At 37.8% G+C, this 18,827-nt stretch overlaps 1 protein-coding gene across 7 annotated transcripts in view; it reads right to left on the minus strand.

Annotated features, from left to right (window-relative positions):
* Nlgn1 (neuroligin 1) overlaps window positions 1–18,827 on the minus strand; it is a 983,309-nt gene that overhangs the window by 864,081 nt on the left and 100,401 nt on the right. For all 7 annotated transcript variants that reach the window (XM_060378145.1, XM_060378139.1, XM_060378141.1 and 4 more), the window contains exon 2: window positions 9,879–9,979. The gene's annotated coding sequence lies outside the window, so the exon portion shown is untranslated. The remainder of the gene's footprint in view (window positions 1–9,878; window positions 9,980–18,827) is intronic.

The following is an 18,827-nucleotide window of genomic DNA, read 5'->3' on the forward strand; positions in this document are numbered from 1 at the left end:
TGTGTATATTTAGCTCTGATATGAACATAGAAAAACCGTATGACAGCCCAAGAATTTATCTGTGTGTATCTACTCATGTGTAGATGAAGACTTAAATACAGCTTTCTGTGAAAACAACAATGAAAAAAAATCCTTTGTGTAGAGAAATGAAGTAATTGGTACTCACATAAAATCACATATGTGTTTCTAATGAGAAACTATTTAGTAAACAAACCTTCATTTATGTTCAACATCCCAGACTATTCTAGGAGAATGCCACCCAAAATGTGGATGTTGAAAAAGCAAAATAAGCACCACCGTGGAAGGACACATGGGTTCAGAAACCTGAATCATCCCACATTCTTAGCCTGGTTTTTGATAAAAAGTCCAATTATCTACAGGAAAGTTAGTTAGTAGAGAATCTTGAACATTAATATAGACAAGTGATTCTCAACCTGGAGGTCATGACACCCCTTGGGGGTTGAGTATCTGATATCCTGCATATCAGGTATTTACATTACAATTTATAACAGTATCAAAGTATTTACAGTTATAAAGTAGCAATAAAATAAATAGCAGAAAAAATAATTTTATGGTTAGGAATGTGATGGCTTGAATAAGTATCTCCCCCCCAGTAAGTGCATGTGTTTGAATGTTTGGCCCATGGGGAGTGGCACTATTAGCAAGTGTGGCCTCTTTAGAGGAAGTGTGTCACAGTGGGAAGAGAGCTTTGAGGTCCTATGTTCAAGCTCTGCCTAGTGTGGAAAGCAGTTCCCTTCAGCTGCCTTTGGGCCAAGATATAGAACTCTGGGCTCCTCCAGCACCATGTCTGTCTACAGGCTGCCATGCTTCCCACTGCGATGATAATGAACTAAATCTCTGAAACTGTAAGCCAGCGCCAATTAAGTGTTTCCCCTCATAAGAATTGCCTTGGTCAGGGTATCTCTTCACAACAATGAAACTCTAAACTAAGACAGGGGTCACCACAACATGAGGAACTGTACTAAAGGCTTGCAACATTTAGAAGGTTGAGAACCGCTGCTCTAGATGGACAATGACCAGGCATTTACAAGCATTTCGCTTACCAGATCAAGAAAACTATTAGAAAATGATGCAGTAAACAAAAGCAAAAAGTTATAAGTTGTTAAGACAATCAAAAGATACAAATGTGAGTTCAAAATCACTTCAGGAGCATAACAATTTAGATTTTTTTTTTTGAGGGTGGATTAAGGATAAGAATTTATAATTATATGCAACAGAAACTCCCTTTACAATATTTACTTAAGACGTAACTTTTCTTCTACCTTAATTTTTTTCCCTTTTTTTTAAATTTTTCATCAATTACACTTTATTCATTAGCCCCTCCCTCCTCCCCTCCCAATCCCACCCTCCCTCCTCCCTCTGCTTGCATGCCACTCCCCAAGTCCACTAATAGGGGAGATTCTCTTCTCCTTTCTGATCTTAGTCTGTCAGTTCACATCAAAAGTGGCTGCATTGTCCTCTACTATGGCCTGGTAAGGCTGCTCCCCCCCCCCCCAGAGGGAGGTGATCAAAGAGCAGGCCAATCAGATTATGTCAGAGGCAGTCCCTCTTCATATTACTATGTAACCCAATTGGACTCTGAACTGCCCTGGGCTACATCTGTGCAGGGGTTCTGGGTTATCTCCATGAATAGTCCTTGGTTGGAGTATGAGTCTCTGGGAAGACCCCGTGTTCAAATTTTCTTGTTCTGTTGCTCTCCTTGTGGAGACCCTGTCCTCTCCAGCTCTTACTATTTCCCAGTTCTTACCTAAAATTCCATTCACTCTGCCCAACAGTTGCCCATCAGGCTCAGCATCTGCTTTGATAGTCTGAAGGGCAAAGGCTTTAAGAGGCCCTCTGTGGTAGGTTCCTAAAAGGACATTTGCTCAAACATGTTTGTAGCAGCTTTATTTGTAATAGCCAGAAGCTGGAAACAACCCAGATGCCCCTCAACTGAAGAATGGATGCAGAAATTGTGGTACATCTACACAATGGAATATTACTCAGCAATGAAAAATAAGAAAATCATGAAATTTGCAGGTAAATGGTGGGATCTGGAAAGGATCATCCTGAGTGAGTTGTCCCAGAAGCAAAAAGACACACATGGTATATACTCACTCATATAGACATACAACATAGGACAAACCCACTAACACCTGTGCATCTAAAGAAACTAAGCAAGAGAGAGGACCCTAACTAAAATGTCCAATCCCCATCCGGAAAGGCAAAGAGGATGGACATCAGAAGAAGAAGAAAACAGGAAACAATTTAGATTTTAATTTATTTTAAATTTAAAAGATAAAATGTAAAAAGAATTAAGTAAACTCAGTAACACAAATTAGAAAAAGTTAAAATGATTAGGCATGCATTCATAGAATAACCAATGATATAGAACTTAAAATTAACTAAATGACTACAAAATAGTTTTATGCAATAAGTATAAAATTTTTAAAACTAAAAAATTAAAAGAGAAAAATTTCAAATGCCTAGTAATATGAATTATTAATTCACAATCCAATTACCAAGAAACTTGGATAAGGAAAACAGAGCAAAACAAGGTACAAGAAAAATCCTGAATTTAAAGAGAAAAAGATTTCAGTTTAAATCTAAGAAAATTAAAATTAATTCTGGTGAAAAACCAAATCAATGATACTCTACAAAATGCTAATAAATCCCAAAGACTTAAAATTTCAACATATTAAACACATGAAAAAACTAAGAAGTTCAACCTAGCCTGAAGACCAAAAATGTATATCAAGACGGATATCTAGACAGAAACTCACAGTTTAATGTGATTATCATTCATGGGGACAACAAGGTATTGGGGAATACATCGCTTATACAGAAAAATAAATTCAGAAATAATATCGATTACTAGAAGGAAGTATGGAAATGAGAAAGTGGAAAAATGCGTAATCGAATGGTGTGGGCCGAGGAGAGCACAGGGAAGCTGCAGATCAGTTGGTAGAGTGTGAGGCTGGTTTTGGTACATACAGCTTAGATTGGCACAGGAGTAGCATGACCGGTGTGATCATGGCTCCAGTTTAATCCCCGGTGAAAACACTACTTTTTCCAATATATTAATAACAGTAAAAATGATGCTTCTATTATTCATTATGTTAGTTAACAGAGCTCTAAAAGTATTTGATTACATTTATTTATTTACTGTGAGGGAGAGTGAACGTGTTACTGCGCATGCGTGGAAGTCAGAAGACAGCTATGGGACTTAGGAATTTCCTTCCACTACATGAGTTTTGGAAAGAAATAACCGATCAACAGACCAAGAAGCAAGTGTCTCTATATGCTGAGCCATGCCAACAGCCCTGAGAATTTTTTTTTTAAATACCAGACCCTGAAAAGCTTTAAGAACAATATCAAAGTTTTACTGTGCGAGGAGAGCAAGAAGATGGGGAGAAGAGCTAGTGGCCAAACATTTCTGTTTAATGAGAGAGATAGATAGATAGATAGATAGATAGATAGATAGATAGATAGATAGATAGATAGATGTATTCAAAACACCTAGTAAATTGCAATCAGTGTGTTCAAATAAAACCATAGCTAAGCATGCACAAAGATAAAGTATTAAAGGCAAATAGAGAAAAACAATATATTAATTGAGGGATGAAATGATTCAAGTGACCACGGAGTTTAACAAAGAGCTTGTGTGAATCAGATAAGTGTAGCCTTTGCATGAGAGGTTAGACAATTACAGAAAAACCACAATCAAAACACAGAGTAATGGAACTCAGCTTCATCACAGATAAGAATGAAATAAAAACTCCTGCACATGGTAGCTAAGGAACCCTGCAGAAGAGGGGTTGGGAACACTGTGAGAAGTACAGGTTGAGGGAAGGAACTGTCAGCTCATGTCTCCTAGTAATGTCAGACATTCCATCCATGAAATCTCACCAACATGACTGGCGAATCATGAGCTAAACAGAGACAATGATAATAGACATTCCAAAGTGAGCAGGGTAAAGCTGATGAGGTCTCACCCTACACAAAGAGCCTCAAGCAACTAAGGAACATTGAGTGGAAAAAATAGTCTTCCCCAGGGAAGAACATACCAATTAGCTATGCTATACCATATGGTCAGCCTTGAAAACGGTGGTGGGGTGGTGCTGAAGGGAGGAAAGGGAAAGTGGTGTAATTAAAATAAAAAAAGAAAAAGAAAAGAATTTAAAAAGTGTGGGTGTCCCAAAGCAATGGGAAAAACTAACGTTCTGAAAAAGAAACAGTGTCAGCCCGGAATTCTGTATTAAACAAAACTCTTTTAGGAAGGGCAATGAATAAGTGAAATGGTTATCATTAGCTAATCTACATTTAAAAAGCTAAATTAAAGTTTTTCAAATTAAAATGAAAATCTGACAAACTGTAGATTGGAACTAAAAATATCTAGGTGACTTATGTAAAAGGTGTTGTTTTTCCTTCATGACTTGTCTAAAATGCAAATGACTTACAAGAAAATACATGACTGCACTGAGAGGTTTGTAACCCATGGAGATGTAATATACAGATATGCATATCATGGTTGTAGATAGGTGATTGTAAAAATGGAGAATGGGTCTAAAGGAATTCAAGATATCTAAAATGTTTTTATAATTATACGTAAAGTTGGAGTCCATCAGTGTTTTACTATGTGATCAAGAAGGGTTCATGAGGGATTATGAGATATTAGTTGTCCTGGGAGAAAAAGTATCATTCTCTTCGTTGGTTGGGCCACTCTCCATTCGAGTAAGTAAGTAACCCCCAAGTTATACAAGCAATGACAATTAAGCTCAAATAAGTCACACACACACACACACACACACACACAAATATATATGTATATGTATACAGATAGATGAAAGACAGAGAGATAGAGAGATAGAAGTGGGATGGAGCTTGTGAGCAATAAAAGTCTCAGTAGAAAAAGAAAAGGGGAATGAAAGAAGGAAATGGGATGAAATGAACAAATTCATTATATGCACTTATGAAAATGTCAAAAAAACCAAAAATTAATAAAACCAAAGTCCTAAAATCTAAGTGTCTATCTTAAGAAAGTGGAGTAGAAAGGTTGAATCATGAATAAGAAAAAAAAAAGATAAATCACAAACTAAAAGCAAAAATAAGTGAAAAAAGAAATAGTAACACATTAGAGAAAATTAATAGAGAAAAAGGTGTATGCCTTTATTAGGAAATGTGGACTGAATTTATAATAAGAAATATTAGGAAGACCCAATAGGGTATCACTATAGATGCTAAGTGCATTGATTGGCATGAGAAAACAATACACTTTATGAAAGTACATATGACAGGAGAGATGAGAAAATTTCATTGAAAAACTCATACTAGAAAAAGACTCTTTAAAACGGGTGCTTTGAAGTAGAATTAGTGGGAAAATTCTAAATATAAAACTTCAAAGTTAGATGTTTTTATTCATAAATTCTACTAAACAGTTACAGAGACTAATTAAGACTCTAACAAGCAGGGTATCAAAGCAGATGCTGAGACACATAGCCAAACTTTGAGCAGAGTGTAGGGAATCTTATAAAAGAAGAGAGAGATGGAAAGACCTGGAGAGGACAGGAGCTAGACAAGAAAAGCAACAAAACCAAAACATCTGAGCACAGGGGTCTTTCCTGAGACTGATACTACAAACAAGGACCATACATGGAGATAACCTAGAACCCCTGCATAGATGTATTCCATGGAAGTTCAGTGTTCAAGTGGGTTCCCTCAGTAAGGGGAACAGGGACTGTTTCTGACATGAATTCAGTGGCTGTCTCTTTGATCACCTCCCCATTATGGGGGAGCAGCCTTAACAGTCCACAGAGGCAAACAATGCAGGCAGTCCAGATCAGACCTGATAGGCTTGGGTCAGAGGGAAGAGGGAGAGAACCTCCCCTGTTACTGGACTTGGGGAGGGACATGGAAGAAGAGGATGGAGGGAGGATGGGATTGGGAGGGGACAAGGGAGGTGGCTACAGCTGGGATATAAAGTGAATCAACTGTAATTAATAAAAATAATAAGATGTCATTCCAACAAATGTATCTGATAATAGGAATAAAAGAAAAGAATTACTGTTTATGGGACAAATTTTACTGTGCCACAAAAAAAAAACAAAAATAAGACCTTGCAATAGCAGAAATCACAGATTAATAACCTTCATTAAAATTGGTATGAAATCATTAGCAAATATTACCTAATTGAAATAAGCAATATTCAAAGTAAGGAAATTCCATACAGAGACTGTGAGGTTAGCTTAATAATTAAAATTAGTGTGTAGTTCATAATATTAACAATCATGACTGAAACAGTAAGACAGTATTCATCATATTATTTTCAAAAATATGAAATTGTTATAAAAAAGAAAGCTTATGACTTAAAATAATAGAAAAGTAATTTATATTGTTATACTCTTACTACATTTTTCAAGTTTCCAAGACAATATGTGTGGAAATTAGTAGGTATTGATTATAAACCTTCAAGCCAAACAGCTTAAACAAGTGTTAACCAATATCTTTCTATGTTAAAAGACAATAAATTCATAGGTTAGTGAGCCTCTTATAATTAAACAAATAGGTGAAGTATAATAGTTATATACTTGCGATTCTAACTACTTGAGGCTGATAGCCAGATTGATACCATCCAGGGAACATAACAGAACCTTGCCTCAAAAATCAACCATAACAAAATCGTGGCTTAAAATCTACTTAGCTGTACAAAAAACAAAACAAAAAAAAAAATCACGAATATTTTCCCTAGTCCTGGAAACAAACAACTATATCTACTTTGATCATATTTTATCTTATGCAAGAAGTCCTAGTTAATGCAATGAAGTGAGAAAATGAATAAAACCACATGGAGAGAAAGGGAAGATGTACGATTGTGTTTTATATGGTCAACCAAACTTCTGCAAAAAGGAATTTATGCTAAAGAATCTACGTAAAAGACAGTCTTAATAGCTTTAGACTTAAAAAAATTGGGTGCATAGTTGGTAATAAATACAAATTATAGTTCTACCAACTTGTGGCAAACTTAGCAATAAAATAAAAAAAATGCACCATAACAAATTCTATGTGAAGTATGAAAAGTAAATGTAACAGGAGACTTGAGAAATCTGTAAAAGACATTAGAAACCTACACACAAAAGTTGGGAACATACAAATAAGACCAAGGAAATATAGGATCAAAGTTGATCAGTCAATATACCATGTCCATGGTGGAAGACACCTGTTTTCTCAAATCATGGGCGTAGGAACAACACCAATAAAATCACGGCATCTTCTTTTGTAGAAATTGACAAAGAGACTGTGGAATCTATAATCTATAAACAAAAGCTTTTGGACAGCTGAATGGCTTTTTAAAAACCATTGAAAGACTTGTAGTGCCAGATTTTAAGACTTAGTGTAAAGACAATAATCAAAAGGGTATCCAACCAGCACAAAGTTAGACACACAGATCAATAGAATGCAAATGCACCTAGACTGAAACTTTTTCAGGAAATTGATTTTTAACAAAAGTGACAAGATAATTTGATGGGGAAAAAGATGGCTTACCAAGAAATGTTATTGGAATGATTGGATATTCAAAGAGAAAATGCTTCCCATGACCTGTAACTCACAAAAAGCACAAGAAGAAATAGTATATACATGATTCTAAGACCTAATGCAGAAGATGAAAAATAGACCATAAAAATAAAACAAGATGAATATTTTTTATTTTGAATGAAACAAATCTTTCTAATAAAATGAAATGACAAAAATACAAAAAAAGATAAATTTTTACATACTGAAAACCAAATACCTATTTATCATGTACCAATGAACAAACGAAACTCTGTACTGAATATCCAGAACAAAGAATAAATAAATAAATAAAAGTAAAACTTTGGTCTTCATAATCTGCCCTTTGAGATACACTTTTGGTCTGATAAGATATATCAAAGTGCTTTCCTTGAAAGCTTGAGGACCTGAATTCTGTTCTCAGAACTCAGTTTGTTTCTCATAAGCTTTAGTAGTTTGGTTACACATATAAGCCAGGAGCCTGGGAAGCACAGACAGACAGTTCCCTGAGACCCACTTGGTGAACACTAGTCCAATAAGAAACTTCTCAAAAAGGCACTGGGTAATATTCCATTGTGTAGATGTACCACAATTTCTGTATCCATTCCTCAGTTGAGGGGCATCTGGGTTGTTTCCAGCTACTGGCTATTACAAATGAAGCTGCTACAATCATGGTTGAGCAAACGTCCTTATTGTGTACTTGAGCCTCTTTTTGATATATGACTAGGAGCGCTATGGCTGGATCTTGATGAAGCTCTATTCCTAATTGTCTGAGAAAGCGCCAGATTGATTTCCAGAGTTGTTGTACAAGTTTACATTCCCATCAGCAGTGGAGGAGGGTTCCCCTTTCTCCACAACCTCTCCAGCATGTGTCACTTTAGTTTTTGATCTTAGCCATTCTGATGGGTGCAAGGTGAAATCTCAGGTGAAATTTTGATTTGCATTTCCCTGCTGACTAACAACATTGAGCAGTATTACTCAGCAATAAAAAATAAGGATATCATGAAGTTTTCAGGTAAATGGTGGGAACTGGAAAAGATCATCCTGAGTGAGGTATCCCAGAAGCAGAAAGACCCACAAGGTATATATTCACTCATAACTGGATACTAGACATATAATATGGGATAAACATACTAAAATATGTAAACCTAAGGAAGCTAATCAGGAAGGAAGACTCTGGCTAAGATGCTCAATCTCCATTCAGAAAGGCAAAGTGGGTGGACATCAGAGGAGGGAGAAAACAGGGAACTGGACAGGAGCCTACCACAGAGGGCCTCTGAAAGGCTCTACCCTACAGGGTATCGAGGCAGATGTTGAGACTTATAGCCAATCTTTGCGCAGAGTACAGGGAGTCTTATGAAAGAAGTGAGAGATAGTAAGATCTGGAGAGAACAGCAGCTCTACAAAGACAGCAACAGATATTAAAAGTCTGGGCACAGGGGTCTTTTCTGAAACTGGTACTCCAGCCAAGTACCACTCATGGAGATGGCTTGGAACCCCTGCACAGATGTAACCCATAGCAGTTCAGTGTCCAAGTGTTCCAAATAGGAACAGGGACTGTCTCTGACATGAACTGTTTGGCCTGCTCTTTAATCACCTCCCCCTGAGGAGCAGCCTTACCAGGCTACAGAGGAAGACAATGCAGCCACTCCTAATGAGACCTAATAGACTAGGATCAGAAGGAAAGAAAGGAAGACCTCTCCTATCAGTGGACTTGAGGAGGGGCATGCATGAAGAAGGGGGAAGGAGGGAGAGATTTGGAGGTGAGGAGGAAGGGAGATACAGGGGGGACACAAGGGGAATAAAGTGTAATTAATAAAAATTAAAAAAAAATAAAGCAAAAGAAATAAGAAAAGGCACTGGGAAAATGAATGACATTAGTCTCCATAGGCTGGACAAAGAACTGCAGACAACTGTGAAATGCTGAGAGTGAGAGAATAGTCTTCTCCAGGGAAGACTATTGAATAACTGGTTATTCAATCTGAAATGGTCATAATATAATGCAGACTAAGAAGATTGCACTCAGGTATTTAGGATATATATTATATAATATATAAATAATATGTATATATTTCTAATTATATATATATATATCAATATGTGTTGTATATGTGTGTATAACATATATGTCAAGCACACACACACACACACACACACCAACAATTACAATTACGAAAAAGGCCATGATAGAGAGCAAGGAAGGATGGGTATACTGTATACTGGACGGTTTGGAAGAAGAAATGGAAAGGGGAATAATGTAATTACATATCTTTTAACCTTCAAACTTTTTTAAATTCAAAAGAAATACAATGAATAAGGGTGCTACTTACAAAAGAGAAGAAACTCCATGATTCCGATGGTGTGAAAATTCGTAGATTCTAAGAAATGGATCCAGGCAGCAGAGAAGAATACTTTGCCATGAGGTGGTTTGCTGTATGGGTAACAAGGGAAAGCAGGAAATTAATTTGATACTTATATGCTTCACATGTTTATAATGCCCTGTTTTGTTGCTTGTAATTTATGAATTAATAAAGTGATAGAAAGGCAGATAAATGATAGATAACACTTATAAAACATTTAGAGGATAATAGCTAAATATTTACAATAGATTTTAATAGAGTATATATAGACAGATAGATACATAGATAGGTAATAGATGGCTAGATAATTGATAAATATTAGACATATATGATAGTAAAGAAAAATCATTGAATGCCCACATAAAAACAAAAGGTTTTTAGACAAATCTTAAAAAGCAAGGTAAAAAATATGATATCATACCTCATTTAATTAAAAAAAATCCTACTTAAAAAGCAAATCATGGAGAAAAATGAATAGGAAAGCAGTAAGCTGATAAACTTACAGTGGGGTAAAACAGTATAGTTAATGACACTGGGAATAGAGACACCAGAGCTTATAACAATTTTCTTTCCAAATTTATAAATATTTAGGAATCATCAAGGAAAGACTACAAGTACAATTAATAATAACCAAAGAAATAACCTGTGCATTTCCAATAAATCACTTGTACTACTTGTGCTAAATACTTTTCCTTTCTATTTTTCCAACTTGTTGGTTGCCTGCATTCTTCCACATCACGGATGTAGTGTTAGTCTGAGTTTACCACTTAATGATCATACGATGTTGTGCAATATTTAGGCTCTATGTGCCTCAATTTTGTCTTTGTATTTTGTTTTAAATCAGTAAACTTTGTATTATATCAGTGATAGGGTAGTATTTTCATGTGTTTTTGTTAGAATCAAAAGTGTTTACACTTTTTAAATGCTTGGAATTTTGTCTATCACATGGTAAAAATACAAAATCTTAGCTATTACAATATTATTGTACGGGAAGGAGTCCAAGACAGCAGACTGGTGTTCAAGATGGCGTCAGACCAGCATCCACCATGCACCATATCTGGGGCACAGGATCTGAACCTCCGAAACTGGTGAGTGGAGGGGCAGCTGAAGCCAGAACACTGACATTGAGGCTTCCTGGGCAAAAGAAGACAACCTGTGAACTGGGACAGTTTGGATCCAGGTCATCTGTGGACATCTCCAGGGACTGAGAGTTGCAATATTCAACCCCCTTGCATTTCCCTTTGCCCCAAGCAGGGCCTCCCTACTCAGTGGAAGTGGCAGTGGTTGCCCCAAACAATAGCCTCCATGCTCAGTGACTCTAGCAGGTGGCTGTACAGACCTCTCAGTGGGCAGCTGTACCAGCCTCCTAGGCCTGTGGTACCTAGCCCAAGTAGGAGCCTCTGTGCTCAGTGACTAAGGCTGCAGAGGTGGCTAACCCAAGTAAGGGTCTCCCTGCCTGGAGGCCAAACAATGGACACCACTGAGCTGACAGATTTCCTATACTCTCAATTGCCCCTGTGAACAAAAAACTGAGAGTAGAGAACACTGGGCTTTCCAATTAGGCCTGTGAGAGAGTAAGTGTGCCTTCAAGTAAGTGCTTGCAAAGGCCCAGATCCAGGGTCCTTCTATACCAGCAGCCACACATAAGATGCCTCCCATCCACACCCCCACTGTGGGCAATATAGGTATCCTTGGGACAGCATTATAGACACTGAAGCCCCTGTTCTGTGGGTCTACCAGTGGAGTCCAGGCAAACAATTCCTGGAGCCCAGACAGATCTGAATACCAGGATGACAGTACAACAAGCCTATAGGCCACGGAGGTATTCATGGCACCTGTGCATGCTCATTGTGCCTGCAAACAGTACCAGCACCTGCACCCCTTCCTGTGCTTAAGCTCCACATGCCAGGCACCTACACACCCTAGCACCCTGTCCTTCAAGGCACACTTGCACATACATGCCTGTGCTTGTGGACATGCACCTGCAAACTTCCTCCCTTAGCTACAGATGAAACACCAACATCCACTCTCAAGCCAGTGGACTTCTCTCATCTTACTGAGGAATACTCCAGACAGCAGAGACAGACAGAACCAGTCTGAAGTACAGACTCCAGGAAAAAACAGTGAAGATTACAGATAAGCAGATGGCTAGAAGTCAGTGTAAGAACATACCCAACAAAAATCAGGACATTATGGCTTCACCAGCAACCACAAAAATCAGTGGATATGCTATTTCATCAGAAACAAAGAAAAATGATCTCAAATCAATGCTTATACAGTTGTTAGAGGCACCATAAAGAGGAAATGAACAAAGCTCTCAAAGAAATACAGGCAAATACAACCAAACAAATAGAGGCACAAGGAAAGGAACAAGTAATAACATACAGAAAGGAAACAAACAAAAAAATAGAGGCCATCATGGAAAGACAGGAATCCACATTCAAACAGATGAAGGACATGGAGCAACACATGAAAACAGAATTAGAATCAATAAAGAAAACACAAACAGAGAAAACCCTGGAGGTATAGACCTTAGAGAAAAGAATGATACCACAGAGATAAGCAACACCAACAGAACGCAATAGCTGGAAGAAAGAATCTCAGGCGCTGAAGATACAATTGCGTAAATTGATACAACTCTCAAATAAAAAGTAAAATCAGAAAAGTACCGAACACAAAATATCCAAGAAATCAAGTATGTCATGAAAAGATGAAATCTAAGAATAACAGGAATTAGATGAAAAAGAAGATTCCAGGATGCAGGGTCCAGAAAATCGTGGAAGAAAATATTCCCAATTAAAAGAAAGAGATGTTCATAAACATGCAAGAAGCCTATAGAAAACTAAATACAATAGACCAGAAAGGAAACTCTGCACATCACATAATAGTCAAAACACTAAATCTACACAACAAAGAAAAAATATTAAATGCAGCAGGCGTAAAAAGCTGAGTACCATATCAATGTAGACTTATCAGTATCACACCAGGCTTCTCAACAGAAAGTATGAAAGCCAGAAGGCCCTGGGCAGATGTCATGAAGACTCACAAATGCTAACCCAGACTACTATACCCTGCAAAGCTTTCAGACAGCATAAGTGGAGAAAACAAAATATTCCATGACAAAGCTAAACTTAAACAATATGTGCATGGCAATCCAGCCCTACAGAAGATACTAAAAGGAAAACTCCAATCCAAGGAAAAAAACTGAACCTAAGAAGACATGGGATATAGATAACTTCACAACAAAATATTAAAAGAAAACAAGCACTGAAACACAGTAACACTACCAACTCCACAATAAAAGGAACTAACATTCATTGGTCACTATTATCTATCAACATCAATGGACTCAACTCTCCAATAAAAAGACACAGACTAACAGAATGGTTGCAGAAATAGGATCCAACATTCTGCTACATCCAAGAAACACAACTCTGCAACAAAAATAAACACTACCTCAGAGTAAAGGGTTGGAAAAATGTTTTTCAAGCAAATGGATCCAGAAAACAAGCTGGGGTAGCTATCCTAATATCTAATAAAATAGACTTTCAACCAAAATTAATCAAAAAAGATGAGGAGGGGCACTTCATTCTCATCAAAGGAAAAAATCCACGACCAGATATTACAATCCTGAACATCTATGCCCCAAATAAAAAGTACTTGCATTTGTAAAAGAAACATTGTAAAAGCTTAAATCACACAATGATCCCAAAACCTTAATAGTGGGAGACTTCAACACTCCACTCTCACCAAAGGACAGATCATCTAGACAGAAGCTAAATAGGGAAATTATGACAGTTACAGCGGTCCTAAATCAAATGGACCTAATAGATGTCTACAGAACTTTATACCCAAACTCAAAAGAGTATACCATCTTTTCAGCACCTCATGGAACCTTTTCAAAAGTTGACCTCATAGTCAGGCACAAAGCAAGAAATAATCCTGTGTATCCTATCAGCCCAGCATGGCTTAAAACTAGACCTCAAAAACAACAGAAATAACAAAAAGACTACATACACATGGAAAATAAACAACTCTGTACTCAAGGACAGCTTGGTCAGGGAAGAAATGAAAAAAGAAATTAGAGACTTCCTAAAATTCAATGAAAATAAAGGTACAACTTACCCAAACTTATGGGACACAATGAAAGCAGTGCTAAGAGGAAAGGTCATAGCACTACATGCCTCCAGAAAGAAGTTTGAGATATCTCATACAGGCAACTTAACGGCACACCTAAAAGCCCTAGATAAAAAAGAAGCAGACACACCCAAGAGGAGTAGATGATTAAAAACAATCACATTGAGAGATGAAATTAATGAATTAGAAACAAAGAAAACAATTCAAAGAATCAATGAGACCAAGACCTGTTTCTTTGAGTGAAGTGATTGGCCTGCTCTTTGATCACCTCCCCGTGAGGGGAAATCAGCCTTACCAGGCCACAGAGGAAGACAATGCAACCACTTCTGATGAGACCTAACAGATTAGAATCAGAAGGAAGAAAAAGGAACCCTCCCTTACCAGTGGACTTGGGGAGGGGAGTGTGTGGAGAAGGGGGAGTAAGAAAGGGATTGGGAAGGGAGGAGGGAGGGAACTAGAGGGGGGATACAAAGTAAATAAAGTATAATTAAAAATAAAAAATTAAAAAAGAGAAAATCAATAAGATAAACAAACCTTTAGCCAAAAATCTAAAAGGCAGAGAGACAACATCCAAATCAGCAAATCAGAAACATAAAGGGGAATATAACAACAGACTCTGAGGAACTCCAACAATTATTAGGTCTAACTGCAAAAGTCTATATGCCACAAAATTTGAAAATCTAAATAAAATGGACAATTTTCTTGATAGACTCCATTTACCAAGATTAAATCAAAATCAGGTAAAGAGATTAAATAGTCCTATGTCCTCCAAGGAGATAGATACAGTCATTAACAGTCTCCCTTCCAAAAAAGGCCCAGGGCCAGATGGTTCCAGTGCAGAATTTTACCAGGTCTTCAAAGAAGAGCTAACTCCAATGCTCTTCAAACAATTCCACAAAATAGAAACAGAAGGAACATTATCAAACTCATTCTATGAAGCCACACTCACCTTGGTACCTAAACCTCACAAAGACCCAACAAAGAAAGAGAATTTCAGGCCAATCTCCTCATGAACATTGATGCAAAAATACTCAACAAAATACTTGCAAACCAAATCCAAGAACACATCAAAGACATCACCCACTATGAGCAAATAGGTTTCATCCCAGGCTTGCAGGGATGGTTCAATATACAGAAATCCATTGATGTAATTCACCATATAAAAAAATCTGAAGGAGGAAAACCACATGATCACCTGCTTAGATGCCAAAAAAGCATTTGACAAAATCCAACACACATTCATGTTTAAAGTCTTAGAAAGATCAGGGATACGAGACACATTCCTAAACATAGTAAAGACAATATACAGCAAACCTATAGCCAACATCAAAATAAACAGAGAGAAACTTAAATTAGTCATACTGAAATCAGGGACAAGACAAGGTCGACCACTCTCTCTGCATCTCTTCAACATAGTAGATGACATCATAGCTAGAGCAATAAGACAACTAAAGGAGATGAAGAAGATATGAACCAGAAAGGAAAATTTCAAAGTATCACTATTTGCAGATGATATGATAGTATGCATGAGTCACCCCAAAAATTCAACTGGATATCCCCTTCAGCTGATAAACTCCTTCAGCAAAGAGCCTGGATACAAAATTAACTAAAAAAAAAAAAAAAAAAAAAAAAATTAGTAGCCCTCCTGTATACCAAAGACAAAAGGACTGAGAAAGAAATTAGGGAAACAACACCTTTTACAATAGCCACTAATAACATAAAGTACTTGGGTGTGACTCTAACCAAGCAAGTGAAAGACCTGTTTGAAAAAAACTTCAAGTCCCTGAAGAAATAAATGGAAAATGATATTAGAAAATGGAAAGGTCTCCCATGCTCATATATCAACAGGATTAACATAGTGAAAATGGCCATCCTGCCAAAATCAGTCTACAGATTCAATGCCATTCACATCAAAATACCAACACAAAATTTTTTATAATTTTAATTTTTTATATTAATTACAGGTTATTTACTTTGTATCCCAATTGTAGCCCCCTCCCTCATTCCTTCCCAATCCCACCCTCCCTCCCTCATCTCCTCCCTGTGCCTCTCGAGGTCCACTGATAGGGGAGGTCCTCCTCCCTTTCCATCTGACCCTAGTTTATCAGATCTCATCAGGACTGGCTGCAATGTCCTCCTCTCTGGCCTAGCAAGGCTGTTCCTCCCTTGTCGGGGAGGGGGGTCAAAAAGCCAGCCCATGAGTTCATGTTAGAGACAGTCTCTGTTCCCCTTACTAGGGTAACCCACTTGGATGCTGAGCTGCCATGGGCTACAGCTGAGCAGGGGTTCTAGGTTATATCCATGCATGGTCCTTGATTGGAGAATCAGTCTCAGAAAAGACCCCTGTGCTCAAATATATTTGGTCCTTGTGGAGCACCTGTCCTCTCCAGGTTTTATAACTCCCCCTTCTTTCATATGATTCCCTCTACTCTACTCAAGGTTTGGCTATGAGTCTCAGCATCTGCTTTGATACACTGCTAGGTAGAGTCTTTCAGAGGCCCTCTGTGGCAGGCTCCTGTCCTGTTTCTTGTTTTCACCTGCTTCCAATGTCCATCCCATTTGTCTTTCTAAGTGAGGATTGGTCATCTTACCACAGAAACTCTTCTTGTTTAGCTTTTTTAGGTGTACAAATTTTAGTATGTTTGTCCTATCTTATAGGTCTAGTATCCACTTATAAGTTATTGTATATCATGTGCGTCTCTCTGCTTCTGGGATACCTCACTCAGTATGATCTTTTCAAGATTCCACCACTTGCCTGCAAATTTCATGATTCGCTTGTTTTTAATTGCTGAGTAGTATTCCATTGTATAAATGTACCGCAGTTTCTGTATACATTCCTCTGCTGGGGGACAACTGGATTCAACGGAACCAAATAGAAGACCCTGAAATAAACCCACACACCTCTAGGTACTTGATTTTTGACAAAGAAGCAAAAACCCTTCAATGGAAAAAAGTCAGCATCTTCAACAAATGGTGCTAGTCCGACTGGATGTCTACATGCAGAAAAATGAAAATAGATCCATATTTATCACCCTGCACAAAACTAAAGTCCAAGTGGATCAAAGACCTCAACATTAAAGCAGATACATTAAATCGTTTAGAAGAAAAAGTGGGGAAGAGCCTAGAACTCATTGGCACAGGAAACAACTTTCTGAACACCAACAGCACAGGCTCTAATATTAACAATCAATAAATGGGACCTCATGAAACTGAAATGCTTCTGTAAAGCAAAGAACACTATCAGAATAAAACGACAGCCTACAGACTGGGAAAAGATCTTCACCAACCCTTCATCCTGAGTGAGGTATCCCAGAAGCAGAAAGACACACATGGTATATACTCACTTATAAGTGGATATTAGATATATAATACAGGATAAACATAGCAAAATCTGTAAACCTAAAAGAGCTAAGCAAGAAGGAGGACCTGGGTAAGATGATCAATCCTCACTCAGAAAGGCAAACTTGTTAGACATCAAAAGAGGGAGAAAACAGGGAACAGGACAGGAGCCTAGCACAGAGGGCCTCTGAGAGACTCTAACATGCAGGGTATCAAAGCAGATGCTGAGACTCACAACCAAATTTTGGGCAGAGTTTAGGGAATCTTATTAAAGAAGGGGGAGATAGAAAGAACCGGAGGGGAAAGGAGCTTTACAAAGGGAGCAACAGAAATGAAATATCTGGAAACAGTGGTCTTTTCTGAGACTGATACTCCAAACAAGGACCATGCATGGAGATAACCTAGAACCCCTGCAAAGATGTAGCCCATAGCAGCTCAGTCTCTAAGTGGGTCCCTAGTAATGGGAACGGGGACTGTCTCTGACATGAACTCAGTGGCTGGCTCTTTGATCGCGTCTCCCAAAGGGGGAGCAGCCTTACCAGGCCATAAAGGAAGACAATGCAGCCAGTTCTGAGGAGACTTCATAGGTCAGAGGGAAGGGTAGGAGGTCCTCTCCTATTAGTGGACTTGGAGAGGAGCATGGGCAGAGATGAGGGAGGGAGGCTGGGATTGGGAGGGGACGAGGGAGGGGGCTACAGCTCAGATATAAAGTGAATAACTGTAATTAATAAAAAGTAAAAATTAAAAATAATCAACAATATTATTGCACATGTACACTAACTAATGTACATCAGTCTAACTATATTTCAACAGGAAAGCATGAAAAACAGTTTGGGGATAGCTAATCTTCAATGTTATTATCAGCTGCAGTTGATGAACACAAACTGCAGTTTGTCGTGCATTTTTTGTCTATTAAAATTAAGCTGTTTTACATTCTTTGTTCCAGAGAACATGTGCAAATGAATCTCTCGACCACTTAGGCCAAATATGGAACACTTCCAGAAGGCAGAGACTCGGGTTCATATCTCATAAACATGCCTGGACTGAATTCTCAGGCAAGTGACTGAGCAGCTGTGTGACCTGAGGCTTCATATTTAATGTTGCTGAGCTTCAGTTTCTTCATTTGGAAAATGAGGCATGTATTTGGGAATAAAAGAAATTTACTATGTATAAGATGTTAATATAAAGTACAGCATGTACTATAAACTCAGTAAATGAAGTATTAATTTTTTACAACTCAAGAAATATTTACTGTTATATAAGATGTCTCAAGAACCATTGAAAACAACCTACAGCTTCAGGATAGATTCTAGAAAATGCTTTGTCCTAGGAGATCATCTAGTTAGATACTCATAAGATAAATGCTGTGTCAGACTACTGATAGACACACCAAATACATTTTTTAAAGCAATATGACAGGTCTTCATCTGTGCCAGGCAAGCC

Source organism: Meriones unguiculatus, chromosome 2 (genome assembly GCF_030254825.1).
Source record: "Meriones unguiculatus strain TT.TT164.6M chromosome 2, Bangor_MerUng_6.1, whole genome shotgun sequence".
Lineage (NCBI taxonomy): Eukaryota > Metazoa > Chordata > Mammalia > Rodentia > Muridae > Meriones > Meriones unguiculatus.